Raw genomic sequence first — 20,269 nt, forward strand, 5'->3', positions numbered from 1 at the left:
CGTGTAAGCAAAACGTTGAAAATTATTGAAATCGGACTAAAATAACGGCCGATTCTCATATAACGGTAAATTTAAGAAATGCTTGAAACTTCAGTATTTCGAAATTGAAGGACGCTAATTTACTCAAAATTGATACACCTCGGCTTACCATCTAGCGGAAGGTTTCGGAAGGGTGAAAAAACATATATTTAATACTTGCGCCGGGTATTTAATGTTCGGCTCCGCCCGAACTTAGACTTTCTTACTTGTTTAAGCTTGTTTCTTTTCATCAATTGACATCCTCCTCGCCAGTGAACCACAAAGGTACAGACCTAACGTGCAGGTGCAATACAATCAAACTGGACCCAGGCAACAGCACCAACCAATGGACGTAGATCCATCACAGCAATACACGAGATCGGCAAATTATAATAGGAATCATTCCGCACCACAACAAAACAGCTATGACCGTCAAATACAAGGACTACCACCAAATAGTCCATTTCGCGGAGATCCGCAAAAAAGAGAACGAAATTCTTCATCTCGTAATTTCAACATACAACAGAAAGTACAACGTGTAAACCAAACACGCGACGAAGAACTAACATCGCTTGCACCAGAATACGAAAATGATGAATATGAAATAGGCAGTGCTTTTTTAGGCTCTTGAACGATTTGCCGTGTCTGCAACGCCACTGCAGGGATACAGGCAAACTTATTAACATCCTGATCGACACTGGAGCAACAAACAATTATATAAGTACAAAATACAACATCGGTAAGCCTATTCCAATTAAACCTGTAAAAGTGAAAACTCTTCATGGTTACTCAATAACCAAATAAAAAAATAATAATAACATTGGTAGAACATAATCTCACATTTTTTGAAACAGATGCATTAGAAGAATTTGATAGGCTTTTGGGTGAACAGGAACTAAGAAAAATCAAAGCAGAGATCAACCTTTTCGAGTACAAGCTCAGTTATAAATATAGGGCCAAGAAAGAAAGCGAATCTGTGCCAAAAATAAATTATACGGTAATAGTGAAATCGAAGAAATTATGCAAAAAAATGAAAGCACAAACGAAGTGCTACCATATACTACCGCGGTACAAGCTACCATTAGAACGAAATCCGAAGATCCTATTTGGACCAAGCAATATGCGTATCCTATGTCGAAAGTGCGTACAACTCTCCCATTTGAACAGTCGCTAAAAAGGTACCGATGAACAAGGGAAACCTAAGCGCAGAATGGTCGTAGACTTTCAGAAGCTAAACGCTAAACGCAGATAGATACANAAGCTACCATTAGAACGAAATCCGAAGATCCTATTTGGACCAAGCAATATGCGTATCCTATGTCGAAAGTGCGTACAACTCTCCCATTTGAACAGTCGCTAAAAAGGTACCGATGAACAAGGGAAACCTAAGCGCAGAATGGTCGTAGACTTTCAGAAGCTAAACGCTAAACGCAGATAGATACACCATACCTGATGTGGCTATGACCATACAGAATTTAGGTAATGCAAAAGTGTTTACAACTTTACATTTAGAGTCTGGCATCCATCAGATCCTGACAAGGAAAAAACCGCCTTTAGTGTAAATGGAGCTAAATACGAATTCCTTCGTATGCCGTTCGGTTTAAAAAACGCTCCATCAATTTTTCAAAGATGTGAAGACGATATCCTAAGACCATATATCGGCAAGTTCGCATACGTTTATATAGACGATGTTCTCATTTATTCTTCCTCTCCTGAAGAACATATCGAACACATCCGAATAATCATAAACGCGCTTCACCAGGCCAACATGAAGATCTCCAACAAAAAATCTCACTTTTTCCAAGACTCTGTGGAATACTTAGGGCATATAATTAAATACAACAGGATCACAGTTGACCCTACAAAAATACAGGCTATTAAAAATTTCCCTATTCCCACAACACTGAAGGAAATCAGATCCTTCCTAGGTCTCGCTAGTTATTATAGAAAATTTATACAGAATTTTGCAGCCATCGTCGAACCACTCACTACGTTCCTCAGAGGAGAGAACGGTGGCATATCAAAGAATCAAAGCGCAAAAATAAAAATCACCTTAGATGAACCTGCACTAGAAGCACTGAACAAAATAAAAGAGGAACTGCAAGCACAGGTTGAACTCTTCCAATCAAACTTTAACAAACCTTTCGAATCAACCACAGATGCTAGCAATTACGCTATAGGAGCCGTATTGTCTCAAAACCAAAAACCCATATCATTTATTTCACGAACGCTCAGCGAAACAGAACAAAATTACTCCACTTATGAGAAAGAGTTACTCGCAATTGTGTGGTCACTACAGAAACTATGTAATTACTTGTATGGTATAGCAGATTTAACAATATACACTGACCATCAATCTTTAATCTTCTCCATATCAGAAAAAACCCCCAATACAAAATTAAAAAGATGGAAAAATTTCATTGAAGAATATGGTGCAAAACTCGTTTACAAACCCGGATATCAGAACGTTGTCGCTGATGCACTTTCCCGCCAGCAAATAAACAACACTGTAAATTCTGATGACTCACAACATTCAGCACAAAGCTCCCCAACACAAAAACTCAAACGAGTAAAGCAACCATTAAACTCCTTTAGAAATCAAATTATTGTAAAACAGTCAGATCAGAACCCCGTCGAAATATCCTCACAAAACATATTTTCTAACAGCCGACATACGCTTTTTTTAACAGCAAAACTGAATTGCTAGACAAACTAAAAAATATAATTAGACCAAATCTAACTAATGCTCTGCAAATAGACGAGCAAATATTATTTTACGTCGAAAACGACATTATCGACACATTTCCAACTGTATCGATTGTACTAGCGCAAAAATTGGTGGACGACATCACCGAAACCGAACAACAAGAACAAATCATACAAGACACACACAGCCGTGCTCACAGAAACTACAAAAATAACGCACAGGAAATTTCGCTCAGATACTACTGGCCAAACATACGTGACGCTTGTAAAAAAGAAGTACAGGGCTGCGAAATCTGCCGCCGACCAAATAAACAACCAATAGGTTCAGCACCAATACCGAACAAGTTCAACCGACAAATACTCAAAATTCTGCCATTTGAGACAAATACAATCAAAGAAGGACACATGCAAATACGTTGACGAGATACTATCACAAATATACCCAAATGCAAAGTTTGTAATGACTGATAACGAGTCAACATTTACTGGAATATGTGCCCAACAAATATACAAGCGACTACAAATAACGCTTACCAAAACTCCAGCCTATCATTCGACAACAAAAGGTCAAGTTGAACGAACGCATAGCACGATAATCGAACTAGCGAAAGTTTTGGCACACCAACACAGTTCAGCACCTGACGAACAGATATTCGAAGCAGTTCGACAATACAACAAGACAATCCATTCTGTGACCAACGAGAAACCCGTGGACGTGTTCTTCAATCAAAGGGGGTATCCTGACATCAAAGAGCGTCTTCAACAACACCAAGAGAGGGTTTTGCGATACCACAACCCCAATCGCAAACAGCTGAACTACAAAGTAGGAGACGTAATATACAACAAAACGTAAAAAAATACGCGAAACATACAGTCAAAAAAGACAAAGGAGAAACAATAACGACCAATAACAGAGTCATTATCCAAAAGGGCAATATCAGAGTAAAGGCATGTACGGAATAGTATTTACCTTACTTTTCTCTATCGCACTCTGCGACAATATAAAAGATTTGACCAATAGGAAATATGTACTAGTAGAAACAGATCCTGTTTACATTTATCAGGATACAGCTTTCTTGTATCACATATCTAATCTTTCAAAAATAATCGCGCCATACGAAAGTATAATGAAATCATCATACAATCTAGAAAACCAACCCGAAACTCAAATTTTAGTGAACAAAATCGAAACTCTGAAAAATCAACTCATTCCAAATATTTATAGACCCAAAAGATCACTTAACTTTCTTGGCTCCGTGTTAAAATTCATCACTGGCACACCAGACCACGATGACCTTGTAGAAATCAAAACTTCACTTAATATGCTAATAGAAAATAATAATAAGCAAAAAACAATTAATTCACAGTTCGAAAGAATACTCGAAACCCTTGATCCCAAAGCAATAACCGAAAACATTGTTATATCAGAAGTTTATAATGAACTCCAGTCAATAACGAACACTATAAATTTTGCGAAAACTAATAATTTTTATTCTGGCACATTAAATTTGAAAGATGTGTACGATATTATAAACCATGAAAAGTTGGATCTTCCAATAATTAATATATTAGAATATGCCGACATTCATATCTGTTACCTACAACAAGCTATTATAACAATATACAAATATCGTATCCTTGAAACTAAATGTTGCCTATTTAATGTATATCCTTTAGCACATAAGCATGGTAAAATTAATTTAGACCCTAAGATCGCAAAATGTNAAATTATATGGGTAACTTTATTTGTAAATCAGAACCCTCTGACAATTGTACTATAAAAATATTAGAAGACAAATCAGCCCAATGCGAAATAATCCATGAAAATAATGCTCCACTTCGCATCCTAGAGAATGTATACATTTTGACAGATTACCAGCATACTTGGAACAACATGCATATATCAGGCCCTAAATTGATACACTTTAATGAATCCACAAACATCGATAATATCACGTATTACAATCATCAACGACACCTCAAAGAAATCATCACAATCAAAAACTTGAAGTACTCCGCATCCTTTCCTCAAACTCAATCTACAAATTCAGCAATATCCAAAAACTCTCAACATTTTTGATACCTATTGAAGAAAACCCAGTACAGACTACGTTCTTCATCATAATGGGATTCCTTACTGTAGTAGTCATCACTTATGGTATGGTACACCTCTGCCGATACCACGAAAATAGAAGAATGCTTCACAGAGAAAGGCAAATTGACGAATTATACGAAATCGAAATGAACCGTCTTCAACAGCAACTCGTAGCAGCGTAGCGAGGACGCTCCGTTTTAAGGACGAGGGGAGTTAACGACATAGCCTCACTGCAGGTCACGTACACCGTGATAAGCGCTTACTTGTAAACAACATCAAAACAATAGAACTTGTTTTGACATGCATTATCACGAACTGCAACGGACAAACATTGGAACAATAGAAATGCACTATCACTACAACAAACAATAACAACCCAAATAGTTATCTACTAGTAAACAGTAAACAACAGGCATCTCAATAGTTATTGCGATAACAACCGACGCATCTCAATAGTATAAGTAGCACTAAGATTTATGTAAAGAAGTTAGTCTAAAGAATATAATTAAAGAACACGCACTTCAGCGTAGTAAATTAATATATGTTTTTTAGTATCATATTGTAAAGCGATATTAACTCCAGAGAATACGATTTTTCGAGCAATATCGTTCTTTGCATATAAAATTCGTTGCACGGTGATATGATAATGAGTTTCTTTCAAGACTGAAATGATAAGCAATGTTAAGGAAGCTTTCTCCGCGACTAATGGCACAGAAATCAGGATGTCTCCCTTTGGATTAGACAAAGTACACGAAGCTTCAATCACCAGACACGTATTCATCGAACTAAATTGCCCTTAACGACTGGTACATACGTCATAAATCTTATAGCCGCCGATTTAATACAACTCAACCCGTACACTGTTGGTTTCAGGGGTTTTTGCGTTTTTAATCCGCGTTGTTGCTGTTCTCACCCGCCCTAGGCGAGTCGAAATACGTGAGTTCAAACCCTGCCTTATCCTCTGATAGAATTTTAGGGACCAGTGTTGCCATTTTAGAAGTTTTCCGGCTAGATTTAGCCGGTTGCGATAGCAAACAGCCGCAGAAATTTCGATTTAGCCGGCAGCCGATTTTTTACCCGTTTTTCAAAAAAAAATTAGCCGTTTTAGCCGATTTTGCTATTTGCCTTGTTTTCTTAAAATTCAAATACATATGTACATTTTCATGTCATGCAGGGTTATATGAAATTGGCCGATTTCGCTCATTTTTATCTTAAACGAATTGGTTTTTTCTAAAGAATGGATTTTCTTCATCAAATGTTGGTTATAAATGTCTTAAATTTAAGTGTGAAGTTTTATTCGCAAACTGAGAAAATAACCAATTGTTTCACTGTTTGCTTAAGACGCGTTTGTGTTTGGATATAGTGCCAACACACAGAAGAAATATTACAGGTAGATATTGTTTTCCCAGATAGCGCATATTCAAATCTGCTTTAATTACAAAACATCATTTTTGCCCACTCCCAAAGGTTTAAGGTAAGGGACAAATTGATATTTTCAAGCACTACGTACACATATGTATTTTTTTAAACAAACTTTTTGGCTGAAAACTTATTTAAATTCCAAAAACCGAATGCCAACTCGAATTAAAAGAACCAACACTGAAATGCGTCAAGATGAGAATAAAAGAGCACAAATTTCTATGTAAAGCAAAACTCTCTGGGAATCCTACGAGACATCTGCCGGTCATATGACCGGTCATCTAAATGGGAGATCTGCAGTCTTTTGGCATCATATTTTACATCAGAATTGAAGGGATTTCTGAAAAATCTGACCAGTTATTTTGTGTAACTGTAATTTTTCATCCCTTGTCAACACTGTCTTAAAATTGAAGGGAATTTTTTAAAACCTTTTTTATGTGTATTGGTTTTTATTTCAGTGTATTGAGAATCGGTCAGTCTGAAAAGTCCTTGTAGGGAATACAATAGGTTTGTTCGTCGAAAATCCAGCGAGAATTGTCACTTTTAATATCAGATAATAAAAAATGCTCCCAAATTCTCTCTCAAGTAGAGAAACGTGCAATTTTCTGTACGAACGCAAATTTGCAGGAATTTGCAAGTTTTTCTGCCAGCTAGAGTCCACGGTTGAATTTCACACAAAAGAAATTTGTATAAAATTTTTAAAATTCTTTCAGGGGGGCAAAAAACCGGATCTACATGTATATATCTTGTCAGTCCAATTTTCTTCAACATACGTTTCAATTTCTTAGTCGGGTTTACTATATAGACTCTAGTTGAGATTGCATTCCGATTACGAATACAGTTTTTTGCCGAGTACCTTTCAAATCATTGGAATTAACTAAGTTAATTAAGTAAACAAGTATTTACTTAAATTTTTCATTTTAAAATCGTTCAAGTTTGTAAATTTTTAAATTTAACGAACTTGTTTATTCAAATTATCGTCGACAAAAAAGCCAACCATGTGCCACAGTAATATGTTTTTCCTAATTGCAAATTCTTGCTGGCAATTTTTTTCCGACTTGAATTTGTAACATCTCCTTAAAAAATAGTCTTTGTACTCGTTATTTATTTAAATAAACATGCGAAATTTAGTTGAAACAGTTTAGCCGTTTTTAGCAAGTTTTTTTGCCAATTTAGCCGGTTGGTCCAAAAAGTTCTGGCAACACTGTTAGGGACTTATTGAATGGGGGATCCTAAAATTAATTGAAGGGAATTTTTTTAAGTCACCTAAGAATATTTAGAAATATATAGAAATAGAATATTTGCAAGAAATCATAAGTTTTATAAGTCGAACTGGGTAGCAGTGTTGCCAGGTCTTCGGCGTGAGAAAACGTCCCTCTGGTCTGAAAAAACGTCATTTCCTACCCAAAAACGTCTTTTTCAATTGGATGTACAAAAAATTGTTTTATTAAACTTATTTATTGTATTTGTATACAATAGAGTACATATCGAGCCCTAACCGCCAAAATAACGTAAGCGACATTTTTTTCAAAATTTTCTTTTTGATGCAGAAATATTCCTAGAGCATTTAGATCCATTTCTGCATCAAAAAGAAAATTGTGTCGCTTACGTTATTTTGGCGGTTTGGGCTTGATATGTACGTAATGTACATATATNTGTCGCTTACGTTATTTTGGCGGTTAGGGCTCGATATGTACGTAATGTATATTAAAATATCATTTCGACAGAGCACATTTAAAATTCATTGTAAACTGGTCGTTAATATAAAAATCATTTTATACACACACTTGTGATCAGCTGATTAAGTCATCAATATTTTGATCGATTTTGGCTGTTTCTCTTTCGTTTATTTAATGTTTATTATTATTTCCATAAAAGCCAAGCTCATTAACAACCAAAATATAAGTCCACAAAAATTGTGCAAAAATTATAAACAAGATTTTCAACTTTTTATTCAGAGTTTTTAGAATTTTGTTTGAGTATGCAGCTTGATAGCCCATTAAATTTCAGGGCAATAATGTGCAAGTTTAAAGGGGCTAAATGATCGCGTTGATTTTTAATAATTTTTTTTTCTTGTAGACATTTGGTTAGGGGCTCGGTTGTCGAAAATGCTAAATTACGTTCTGCTAAGAAGGAGCATAGCAATTGGTTCATTCAATATCAAAAAATGTTTACGAATTGTTGCTAGTACTTGCAAGTTTTTACTGGGAATGCATTCAATAACCCAAAATATTTGCAAGAGGGAGCGAATTCGAGAGCGTAACAAACCGAGAGAGCTGCAAATTCTTGCAAGTAAAAATTTTACTATCAGGAATTTGCAGGAGTCAAAAAGTAAGGTTATGTTTCAAATTCAAATGTAAACAAACTGTTTACGAGGATGATTTGATGAAACATAATTAGTGAAATGAAAATATGGATGAAAAATTTAAATCTATTGTATATTTTTTCACCTTCCTTTTATTAACTCGGGATGTAACTATGTAATATTGATGCGCCTAAAAGATGCAGCGATTTCTATTCTCAAGTTACATACCTGATGACAGTACGAATGGCAATTATAATAGGGAGGTTTTAGTTTTTTAAACTATAATTTTATTATTTTTATGATGATGGGAACTATTCCCAATTAAAAAGAAAATTGCGCGCCGAAACTTAACCGTCAGAAAGTGTCAAAATGGCTTAAGTTGCAAGTTTTTACTAGTTTTGCATTCAATAACTTTTTTTGAAAATTTTCTCTTGCTCTTAATTTAACTCTTTAACTCTTCTTTTACGCTCTCGCTGCAAGTACTTACTGGAAAAGTTATTGAATGGACCTAATATTTCAGTATTTTTTGTGTTCATTACATTTTCAATGAAGTCTTAAAAAAGTGGCCTACTTTTTCTGACGTTTTATGCTGCACAGCTTTTTTGATGCTTTTGCGAGCGTGCCTGCTGCAATAGATCGGCTCTTCCTGAATTGGCGTTCAATGTGCAATTGCAAACATTACAGAAAGCCTCGTAACCTCAAGTGTTTACACAACCATCCTTTGAACACGGGATCCTTAGTCCAAGAATCCAGAAAAAATCTTTTCAAGCAGCTGCAGCAAAACACAAAGATTGTTAAGATTTATTAAAAAAATAATTCAAAATCAGTTTTACTTATAAGATTTAGTAACAAAGAAAAATTTATGGGAAGTTAAAAAACGTCATTTTTTACACAAAAAACGTCCAAACGTCAACTGGGTACAACAAACGTCCAAATGACGTTAAAAACGTCAACCTGGCAACGCTGCTGGGTAGTAAAAACTAATAAAGGCATTTTTGATGTATTTTAGAACGTCCTTCTTTGTCAAGTTTCATTTGGAAACGAATCGGTTTCTGCATTGGGCCATCTTCAGTGAAGTTTTTGTGCTCGAGGAGGAAATTCGCTCCAAAATACACGCATTACCTTCTCACCCCATAGTAAGAATAACCACGTATATTGATTTTAGAATTGAAAAATATGTTTTCATTCTAATTTAAAATGGAGGAAATAGGGGAAGGGTGCACAGAGCATTTACAACAGCGCCAAGAAATACTTTACAGAAAACGTTGCCATGACTCTGATTATTCTTTAGCTTAAGCTGCCATATCTTCTTGCAAGTTGTCACTATTATTATTTGAGAGCCAGTACCAGCTTTTTCTGACAGTCGATTTAGCCGACTCTTACTGTCGACTTTCCAGCTCAGCTGAGTCGAACTCTACACGATTCGTGGAAGCCACTGTCAAACGAAATTAACAACAAGCTAACTGCCAACAGACAAACACGTTAGTACAGTAGATTTTTTGGAACGAATTTACTAACGTGGTTAGTTGACCGCGCGTGCGTTATTTTCTCATTGTTTTCCATTCCAGTGAAATTTTGATTTTTCGCGCAACGGCAACTACATTGTATCAGCTTTATTTAATGTATTTTTTGCAATAACGGATGAAGCGGAGAATTTACAAAAGGCCTTTAGCCATATTTTCATGTGCATATGTGACTGTAAAATATAGGTACATACATACATAAAACACATATCTACTGTATATGTATTTACACATAAATAATAGGACGGTAAAGCGTGAAATGTTATGATGGCGCAGCTCGGCATTCTGAGGCTAGTTGCTATTTATTGTTGATTGCTGAAGCCGAATTTGCTGCTGACTAATTGGAGATGTCTATGTCTTCAATTTTCTAAGCAACATTATTTATTAAGTGAAATAAATGAGTGTTTTTATTATCCAGATGTCTAAGTCTTCAATTTTCTAAGCAACATTATTTATTAAGTGAAATAAATGAGTTTTTTATATTATCCATACGAGTGGTTCAAGAGTGATCGGTAAACAACAATAAATAAACTGTAAACAATGGTTAACCTCGTATACGTTGTCGTGATACTTTTGGCCTAAATACCTAACAACTTGGAAAATACATATAGTATGTACATACATACATACGTTCGCGCACTGTGCTATTCGAGCTTCAGCATTTGTAAATGATCCCAGCCAGCAAAAAAATCGAAAATGGAAAGTGGATGAAGAGAGGATTTTTTCACTAAAGTGTGCTGCAGAAACGTACGTCTAGAAAAGTACCGGAAATGCTTTTGAAATTGTTACTTTGTCAGATCTTTTTCTGTAATTTGTCTGACTAAATTTTTAGATGAATAGGCTTTCCTTTTGCACTTTACAGATTCTTTTTCGTAATTCGGAAAAAGGAAACAAAAAAAAAACAATAACGAATCTTTTTATTGCATCTGACAGCATTCGAACCCGGGTCATCTTTAAAGCTAACAAATAGTGGCACACTTCTCTGCAAACACAGCTACTGCCGTATACGTATACGTATAAATGTGTTCGAATGTTCAGTTTGCACAAGTATTTTAATTGGAATACGAAAAATTAACAACAACTGCATACCAAAAATGTAGGGAAACCGCTTTCGGCGAAGGTTTCTCTTCTGGCTGGGATCTTATAGGGAATTTACATGATTTAACCTTCACAGGCGATTAGTTGAATCAAAAGTTGAACGAAAGTAGGCAGCCGGCCAACTTCATTGAAAGCGATTAGTTGAAAGGCCGTTTACGCATGGCGATTGTTGCTTTTAACTAAAAGTTTCCTGAAAAATAGCCTCATGTAAATTCTCTATTACAGCAACTAACTCTGCGTACGCAGCCAGCAGAGAAACGTAAATTGTGCCGACAGTGCGTTCTCGTACAATTTTCCGTATCCGTAAAGGAAAAGAAAACGACTACAATTTTACGTATCCTAAAAAGTACAAAAAACAATGCGGGTTTTTGTATCCGGAATCGAAAAGAAAATGTCTACAATTATCTATCATTAGTTTTCATATGCGGAAAACGTTCGTAAAAGATGATGCTATTTGAAAACAAGAACTGTATTTTATTTGTTCAAGCTAAACTTTGAAAACATTTATACGTAGTCGGCAAGGGCTGAGCGTGCTACTATTTGTTAGTTTTCAGATGGTGCCGGGTTCGAATGCCGTCAGGCGCTTCCTTAATTTTTCTTACGAACCATGAAAAATCATTTTTGAAGTACAGAAGGAAAGCGTATTGAACGAAAAATTCAATCAGACAAATTTCAAAAATACAGCCAAGAACATATCCATCCCGATTCAATTTTCGGTACTTGTCTGTACATAAGTTTCTGCCGCACACTTTAGTGGGGAAACGGATCGTCAAAGTATCCGAAAATGGAATCGGTGTGCGGACAAAAGTCCGCATTTCATCCACCTTTTTTTTACTTTTTCGGCTCCATTTTCGGATACTTTTTTTGCTGGCTGGGTATGCATATTGGCGTTTTTGTAAATTGGTGTGAGTGTGTGTGTCTGTGTGTGAATAGCCATGTATGTACATATGTATTTAAGCCCTCCTATGCGAAAACGCCTGTATGCGTGCCACCATTTGAGAAAATATTAATAAGATTACAATAACAGAGTTTGCTTTAACTAAATAAAAAATACGTATAGAATTTCAATTATGTTACATACTTATATACATACATTCATACAAATAAATTAATTGATAGAAAGCGGGACTTGCAACCGCTTTAATGTCAAGCAGGTGATATCATTCAAAGAATGTGGATGCAAACATACATATAAGTACATACATATGTGCATTAGACTGCATCACCAAAAAAAGTTGCGGTTTTTCCTGCGTGATTACAAAACTTATTACATTTTAAGACGTCCACCAAAATATTTCGGAGAAATATTAAGATTTAAGTGAGCTGGAGCGATTTGAAAATACCTCCAAAAATGGAGTTTTTTATGAATAAAAATTATTTCTTAAAGAACTTTTTGAAAAAAGTCCCCTCAGATGACAAAACAGATTAAGCTTAAAAAATCTGCATTAAAATATTTAAAAATTTTTTCAACGGAATCGTAAAAATGAGATTTTTGATGCTGTTTTTTTACTTTTTGCAAAGATTGAGTTACGAAAAACTTGAATAACTGAGCCAAAACTATTTTGATTTAGACTAATGGGATCTCAGTAGAAAGGTATTTGAAACTGTTTTTATTTCTGTCCAAAAAAAAGTCATTCGTGTCCCAATTTTTTTTTTTTTTTCAAATACAAACACATCCTAATTCAACTTTGAATGATGTTCGTTCATCCTACCTTTCTCTTTCATCCTTTGAATGAGTTTATTAGCAAAAGGGTGAGAAAATACGATTCCAATGACACCTCTTAAGTCTAAATCGGAAGAGCTAAGGTTCAGTTATTCAAGTTTTTCTTATACCAATCTTTGAAAAAAGTTAAAAAACAGCATCACAATTCTCATCATTACGATTCCGTTCGAATTTTTTTTAATGTTTTTAAAAATATTTTTTTGCAAAGTTTTTAAGCTTAAACCGTTTTGTCATTTGAGGGGATTTTTTTTTTAAATCTTTAACTGCCGTCCCTAAATTGGAGCGCTAAGCGTTGCGTTATCCATTGTCAACGAGTGTCATCGCGCGCTATACCCAAATCAACGCGTCGTCAATTTTGACGTTTTCTCATGTCCCCTCGTTTTTTTTCTCGTTTCCTTTTTCACTTCTTTGTCCGTTCTCTTTCTCTTCGTCTTCTGCATCCAACTTCAGCACGTAACGCCCTGTCAAAAATGAAAATTCCATTTGCTCGGCGTTAGCGCCGCGTTATTGTGGGATGCTTCATACAAATTGTATGGGCATGAGGATTTTTGACAGTTGCTTGGCGCTTGACGCGCCAATTTAGGGATGGCAGTAAGAAATTATTTTTATTTATAACAAACTCCATTTTTGGAGGTATTTTCAAATCGGTCCAGCTCACGTAAATCTTAATATTTTTCCGAAATATTTTGGTGGACATCTTAAAATATAATAGATTTAATATTCCAATGGAAAAATGGTACCGATGGGGAGTGATGCAGTCTAATGTACATGTGTATAGCGAATCTACATATGTACAAATTCTTATGGCAGTTTGTAGTTGCAACTTAGCTTTTTAACAAAACCTTACTACGTTACACAATGAGTTAAATTATCATTTTTCCTGTGCGAAATTAAAATTATACTACTTGAACCAAAACCCCTAAGAATCGCGTGAAGGAGGCCTATTCTGCTTGTTAGCAAACATTTTGTACCCGGGAAATTTTGTTACCAAAAATTGTCACTACTCCTTTAACCGCAATTGTACCTAGAATTGGTAACGTTTTAATTCGGCAATTCAGATGTGAAGTTTTGTAGAAATTCTGATGTTGCATATTTCACGGGGCAATATTTTGTTACCTGCTTATAATATGGTATCAAAATTTACCGCTTACAAGAGTGCGCAGAATGCGACGGTTTTTTAAATTGAGAACTTTATTTAAAAACAACAAAATTTTTCAAACCAACACAGAATAGACCTGTAACTCTCGTAAATCAACCCATTCACGACCAAACATTTCGCGACCTCTAACTCAAACCCAACTAAGGCATCCAATCACGGACCATTTTATGAATCCCGGGATTTCGGGATCTTAAATTGGTAATCCTGGGATCCCGGTATATTTCGGGATATTATTATCATTAATTAAATATGCTAACAAACTAGTTTTGTAGTCTTGCTTTAGTGCGGATACTAGAAATAAAAAAGGGTTCTCATATATACGCGGAAGTTTCATATGAGGGCAATTGGGCAACTTTGCGCCATGTGTTTCATGAGAACAATTTTATATTTTATGCAATTTCTGACATTTAATTATTTGACTATACATAATTTATAAAGTTGAACAATTGAAACTGAAATTTGAGTAAATATTTAAGTCTTAAGGTATTGGCCCAATGCAGGCTTGCTTTGCTTGCCTCGCTTTGAGAACTGTCAAAAGTTATTTGGAATATACTAAAATGTATGAAGGCTGGCCAAATGGCAGCTTTGCTTCACTTGCTTTAAGCGCCTCAAAGTTTCAAATAGGCAAATGTTTTATTTGAAAGCGTTTCGTAGGCTTTTGACAAAAAGGTATGTTCCCGTTCTAAATCAATTCAAACAAACTGCTGCACACTTTTATGTACACAATTTTTTTTACGTAATTGAAAAAAATATATATAATATAAGTTATTCAAAGTTTAATAAAAATGATTATATGTTTCCATATTTATATTTAACATATCGCTGGCTGAAAAGTTGCTAAGTCCATTTTTACAAATTTTACAGGAACTTTGAATACAACATTTTGCGTGTTTAAAGCAAAGCAAAACTCCATACGAATGAAAAGGATTCGATCTTTATTAAAAGATTTCGTACTATTTTGGCCTTTGGCGGATTTTCGGGGCCTCTTCTGGACTTAGAAAATTTGCCTTTCATTGAATATAAATAAGAAAAAATAAAACAAGTACATAAATCCTTAATTTCTCTTGCTAGCTAGCGATATTTATGATGTCAAACTACTGGTCAGTCGTCTCTTGAAGAGTTGGATTTTTTTTTTTGTTTTTAATAAATGTACCTATAGTTATATATGTATAATTATTATCATTCCTTTGAAATGCATTCAAATTCGCATCAATTTAAAAATAAATCTGAAAAGATTGTTTGTATTTTTTTTTTTAGTTTTCTGGAATTTTGTGGGAAAATTATTCATAGTGTAAGGGAACAGACCTTAATTTTTTAACTACACAGCTGGTAGCTTTGACAGCGTTCCAAGCCTCCATTTGGCCAAAGCAGTTTTGAAGTAAATCAAAGCAAGTTAAAGTAAGTAAGGCGTACAAAGCAAGCCTGCATTGGGCCAGCGCCTTTACCCCAGTTATTTCGAAAAAGCGTTGAGCACAAACCAAAATAAATGTAAACAAAATAACTGATTGAGGGTTGCACAGCACACTGCGCAAAGTTGCGCTACAAAATTGCCGCGCAAAGTTTTCCTTTTTGTGCAAATGGCTTTCTATACAAATTTTGGCATTTCATTTGCGAGGGTTTAAAATTCCACAGTTTGCCCAGTTTGCGAGAGTTTTGCGCTTTTAAATGAGTACCCTTAAAATAAATTTGTGTTTTTAACCAAAGAAATATAAATGCGTTCATTTTATAGCAGTATAAAAATCGAGTTACAAACGGAACAAACTAAAAACTATGGAACAGAAATTCATCACCAATGCAGTCGTAGCAATTTTTACAAAAAGTAAAAAATAAGATATCATCTTAACACTTGCATATAGTATACACATATACTTATGTATAAATAAAAGTCGGACAGATTTCGCAAAAAAAAAATGATGTCATGTCTCCGATTCGCTTCAAATTTTTGTATGGGTTCTATACATGAAATAAGCTAACACGTATTCGAGGATTTTTTTCTTCGAAGATATGATCTGTCAAAGTTCGGATTCCTTCGTGATTCTGACCATTCATGTACTTCTTCAAATTGTTATATCTCGGGTTATGCTCATCGTAGAGATTTCATCTTAACGTCGTTTTAAAGCTAAAGAAACGGGTCTAACATTTCTACATATAATATGGTCATGATTGTCCTAATGTTAACTTAGTTATTAACAGTTAAACTTTTTGAAGTTGATTTGCATAGTGAAGATCAGTAAATTTGGGATTTAAAATTAAATGGCGTTCATGGAGAAAGGGAGATATATTTGATAGGCGTACTTTTTGTACTACTTTGGTCTGTATGCAGACGGCTGTGTTGCGTTTATACCAGGTTGGGCTATCATGATTATCTTCGACCTTTTCCATGATTTCGGAAAGTGACCGAGTTTGAGGATATCGTTGAAAAGCTAAGAAAGCCTTGCTAGTGCAACATTCGGTAGCTCTATTAGCATTTTCGGAGTTACAAAATCAGCACCCGGCGATTTTTTAGGATTAAGCTGCTTTACTATAGCTTTTACTTCTGAAGAGTTCGTCTAGCTAGGTGTGTATAGCTCATTTGTATTTTTGGTTAACCGTGGCAGCCTGAAGTTGTTCGTTGGGCAGTTTGGACGAAACACATTCTTTAAATGGTGTGAAAAACACTCGGCTCTCTCCTGCTCACTACGAGCCCAGGTACCACTTTGATTCCTAATTGGCAGAGTATCTTTCAGTAGAATTCGGGGAAAGCTTCTTAATGTACCTTTGCAAGTTGCGATCCTCTGCACGTTTGAGTACTTGTTTCAGTTTTATACTGGCAGCTGCCACTGTCTTCTTAGGCGCCGCTTTTCTGCCACAAGTTGTTCTATTTCGGTATTTGTAACTAATGTAGGCATAGGTGGTACTTGGACTTGTTTAGGTGTCGCCAGGCCAGCGGCTGAAGTAAGTGTTTCTTTAAAATCTTCAGCAAAGGAGTCTATATCACCCTCGCAGTTAAATTCAGCGTTTCATTTAAGGTGACTACTGATGTACTTTTTATATTTAAGTGTTATTTGAAGTTAGACGAGGCTCAATCTCGATGTTTTGGGGTTATTCATATAGTTTAATTAATATAGGGGAGTGATCGGATGATAGTTCAGCTAGAGTTTCAGCTGTTATGTTATTTCTGTCTATGTTTCTTGTACTTGCGAAATCTATTAGGCCTGGTATCTTCTTTATATCGGTGGACCAGTAAGTAGGTTTACCAGGAGATGTGACCTCTAGTCTATTGTGCCTGTTTATAATAGTATTGTATAACTGTTGCCCTTTTGGGTTAATAAGGCGTGATCCCCAGTACGTATGCTTTGCGTTGAAGTCGCTTCCTGCCAGGAATCTATTACCTAGGCTATCAAAGAAATCTTTAAAGTAATTTTCACAAATTAAAAATCGCGGGTGGGCAATAAATAGTCGACAGATTCAAGTCTCGGTCGCGGTTCCGTAAGCATATGGTAGTTGCTTGCAGACAGGCTGTTGCTTTTGAATATTATGCTTTAGGCGATTTCAAATCAGCACCGCTGTGCCTCCATGAGCCTTACCAACTGGGTGATGTGTGGCATAGAATTTGTGTCCAGGTATGGAGAAATTATATTTATTTGTTAAGTGTGTTTGGACAGTAGCATAACATCTGTTTATATTCAGTGATAAATTGACTTAGTTCTAAGCTGTGCTGGTTTACACCGTTAGCGTTCCATAAGCAAATTTTCAACTCAACCATTTTTTATTCACTAAAATTGCAGCAATTGGTTTTGAGCCTTTATGAGGTCTTGAATCACATTTTACATGGTAGACATGAATTGAGTCATACACTAGGTAAGCTTCAATGTCATTCCTTCTATGGCACCAGTTCGGGGGTTCGGCTGTATTTGCTCAGCATTATTCCTTTGAATATTTGCAGATGTTTCTTGATTGGAGTTTGATTTCGCCGTGCTTGGCTGCGTTGTTAGTCTTAATGCGCTGGCAAAAGAAGGGTTGGGAACTCGCTGCGCGTTGGAAAAAAAGGCCCCTGGTGTAGTGGTTGATGGCGTGAGATGTTGGCATGTATGAGAGCTAGTTGGAGATGTGGAAGAGCGTACGGCTGTGTTGCGCTGATTCATGCGAGACTTTAAGTCTTTGTATACAGGGTATCCCCTATAATTGGCGGTGTGGTTACCTCCGCAATTACTGCATTTCTGCAAGAAGCGGAAGCCTGAAGGTCGCTACAGGCAACACACAAGGGCGCAAAGTGCAGTATGTTCTGGTATGCCCAAATTCTTGACAATTTGTGCACTGTACGGGACCGTTTCGCTTGTGCGGCTCTTGCTATTGAAGTTGAGAAAGCAATACGGACAAGCATTTGCATGGAACAAGTTTTATTAAGTAGCTTTGACTTAGTAGAGTGTAGCTTTACGTTATCTTTTACAAAAAAAATCCAGGCACCTTAGTTCTGATCTATTTCCACTAAATAGTAGTAAAACAGCAATTTGAATTTCGCAAAGAAAAAGTGATAATTTGTTTTTAATTTATTTTTTAAAGTGGTATAAGTCCGTTTTTTCATATGCTGAGATTGGCTTCACTGAAGTGCACAACATAATATTTAAAGCGAAGATATATAAATTCACTAATAATGAAGTTTACTAAAAAATATTTGTGAGTCAATATGTGAGACGTTTTTTCTAAGTGATTTAAGTCTACTTTTGGAAAAAATTAGTTTATAGTAATTTTAGTAAGACACTATTATTTATATTTGTAATCATACTTTCAATGATGCACGTTGTCTTACATCACTATCATAGCAAGCGAGCGAGACATTGCCATCCTTTTGATTAGGGTGGCCAGATCAGTCGAAGAAAAATCAGGACACTCGCAAGAGCCGGGGTCGAAATTTGAGATTTTTGAAACGTTTATGAAACATTCTGCTTTTGAGCGCAGTAATATTTGAAAGTAATACAAAATCTACTGCAAAGTCACGATGCTCAATGTAAGATTTTGCCAATCTAGGGGGAATGTAGGTAGGTAGCCCATTATTTTTCATACAGAGATTAAGTTCAGAAATAAGCAAAAACGACTTCCCCTCCTATACAAATATCCATTGTTTCTACGTAGGCAAAAAAGCATTTTTTAAATCATAACATGAGACTTATAATAGTTATTATAGTAATTCTCTTTTTCTAAAGATATTAGATGAAATTAAAGAGATAAGGGGTTTTGTTGTTTCCAGGGTTACATTTACTAATCAATGTCGGAAAATATTAAACACATTAACTAGTTTACAAAAAATCCGACCTGCGACATTTCACCATCATTACTTATGGCTCATTCCACGGTAATCGATACCGAATGAAAGAAAATAAACTTAAGAATTTGACTGTATTATTTCTAGTAAATAAGAGTAAATAAATCTAACTTTCAAGACGGAAAGCCAAAATTTCGAAATTTATCTCAAAATCAGACATTTTTTTTACTATAGGTTGTACCATTTACAAACTCATATGAGAGGTTAATTTTCTTGAAAATTGACAAGACTGATTTTCGTAGTTTATTGTTTTTTTTTGCATTGTTTAAACGGCCAGTGGAGAGAACAATTCGTCAGCATTGTAACAGTGTAATTTTAAAATTTTTCGGGCAAGTACTAAATATGTTATTATATATTGAAGCAAAGCATATTTTAATGTCCCGCCCGTCACAAAAAAGTTATTACTTGAAGGAAAACACATCTTGGACAGTTTAAAAAAGCTGACGAAAGTAGCGCTATGACACAGGTGAATATGTGCGAATTGCTTTTAAGTATTTATATGCTTTTATTTTCGAAAAACTAACCGATTATGTTGGTCCCGTACGTCACATGTCATAGCCGTCACCATTTAAAGTTTGAAAAAATTTCAATAATTTCGGCTGTTAACGTTACTTATCTGCTAATCTGAAATTTGTCATATATGCGTTTGTGATCACCGATAACAAAGCTAACCATAAATATATCGCTAGCTTAGAAAGAAAAGTTGCTAAGCCCCATTTTAAAAATTTTACAGGAGAGGAAAAAATCTTCCTATGGCCATTTTCTTTAACTATTTCGCAAGACTTTGAATCAAACATTTTGCGCGTTTAAAGCAAAGCAAAACTCCATAAGAATCAGAAGGATTCGATATTTATTAAAAGGTGTCGTATTATTTTCGCCTTATCGGATTTGTGGTGCTTCTTTTGGACTTAGCAAACTTTC

General features: G+C 35.3%; 1 protein-coding gene and 1 pseudogene across 7 annotated transcripts in view; both read left to right on the top strand.

Annotated features, from left to right (window-relative positions):
- Nucleotides 1-5,098, top strand: part of LOC108359131 (uncharacterized) — a 31,459-nt pseudogene extending 26,361 nt beyond the window's left edge.
- Nucleotides 5,099-9,946: 4,848 nt separating this feature from the next.
- Nucleotides 9,947-20,269, top strand: part of aru (arouser) — a 119,217-nt gene continuing 108,894 nt past the window's right edge. Inside the window, exons 1-2 of one of the 7 annotated variants that reach the window (XM_017610812.1) lie at nucleotides 9,947-10,024; nucleotides 10,112-10,252. The gene's annotated coding sequence lies outside the window, so the exon portion shown is untranslated. The other 6 variants (XM_017610810.1, XM_017610816.1, XM_017610813.1 and 3 more) reach the window with 6 other exon arrangements.

The sequence above is a fragment of the Rhagoletis zephyria genome, unplaced genomic scaffold (assembly GCF_001687245.7).
Source record: "Rhagoletis zephyria isolate East Lansing unplaced genomic scaffold, Rhagoletis_zephyria_1.1 Rzeph_scaffold_00344, whole genome shotgun sequence".
In the NCBI taxonomy this organism is placed as follows: Eukaryota; Metazoa; Arthropoda; class Insecta; order Diptera; family Tephritidae; genus Rhagoletis; species Rhagoletis zephyria.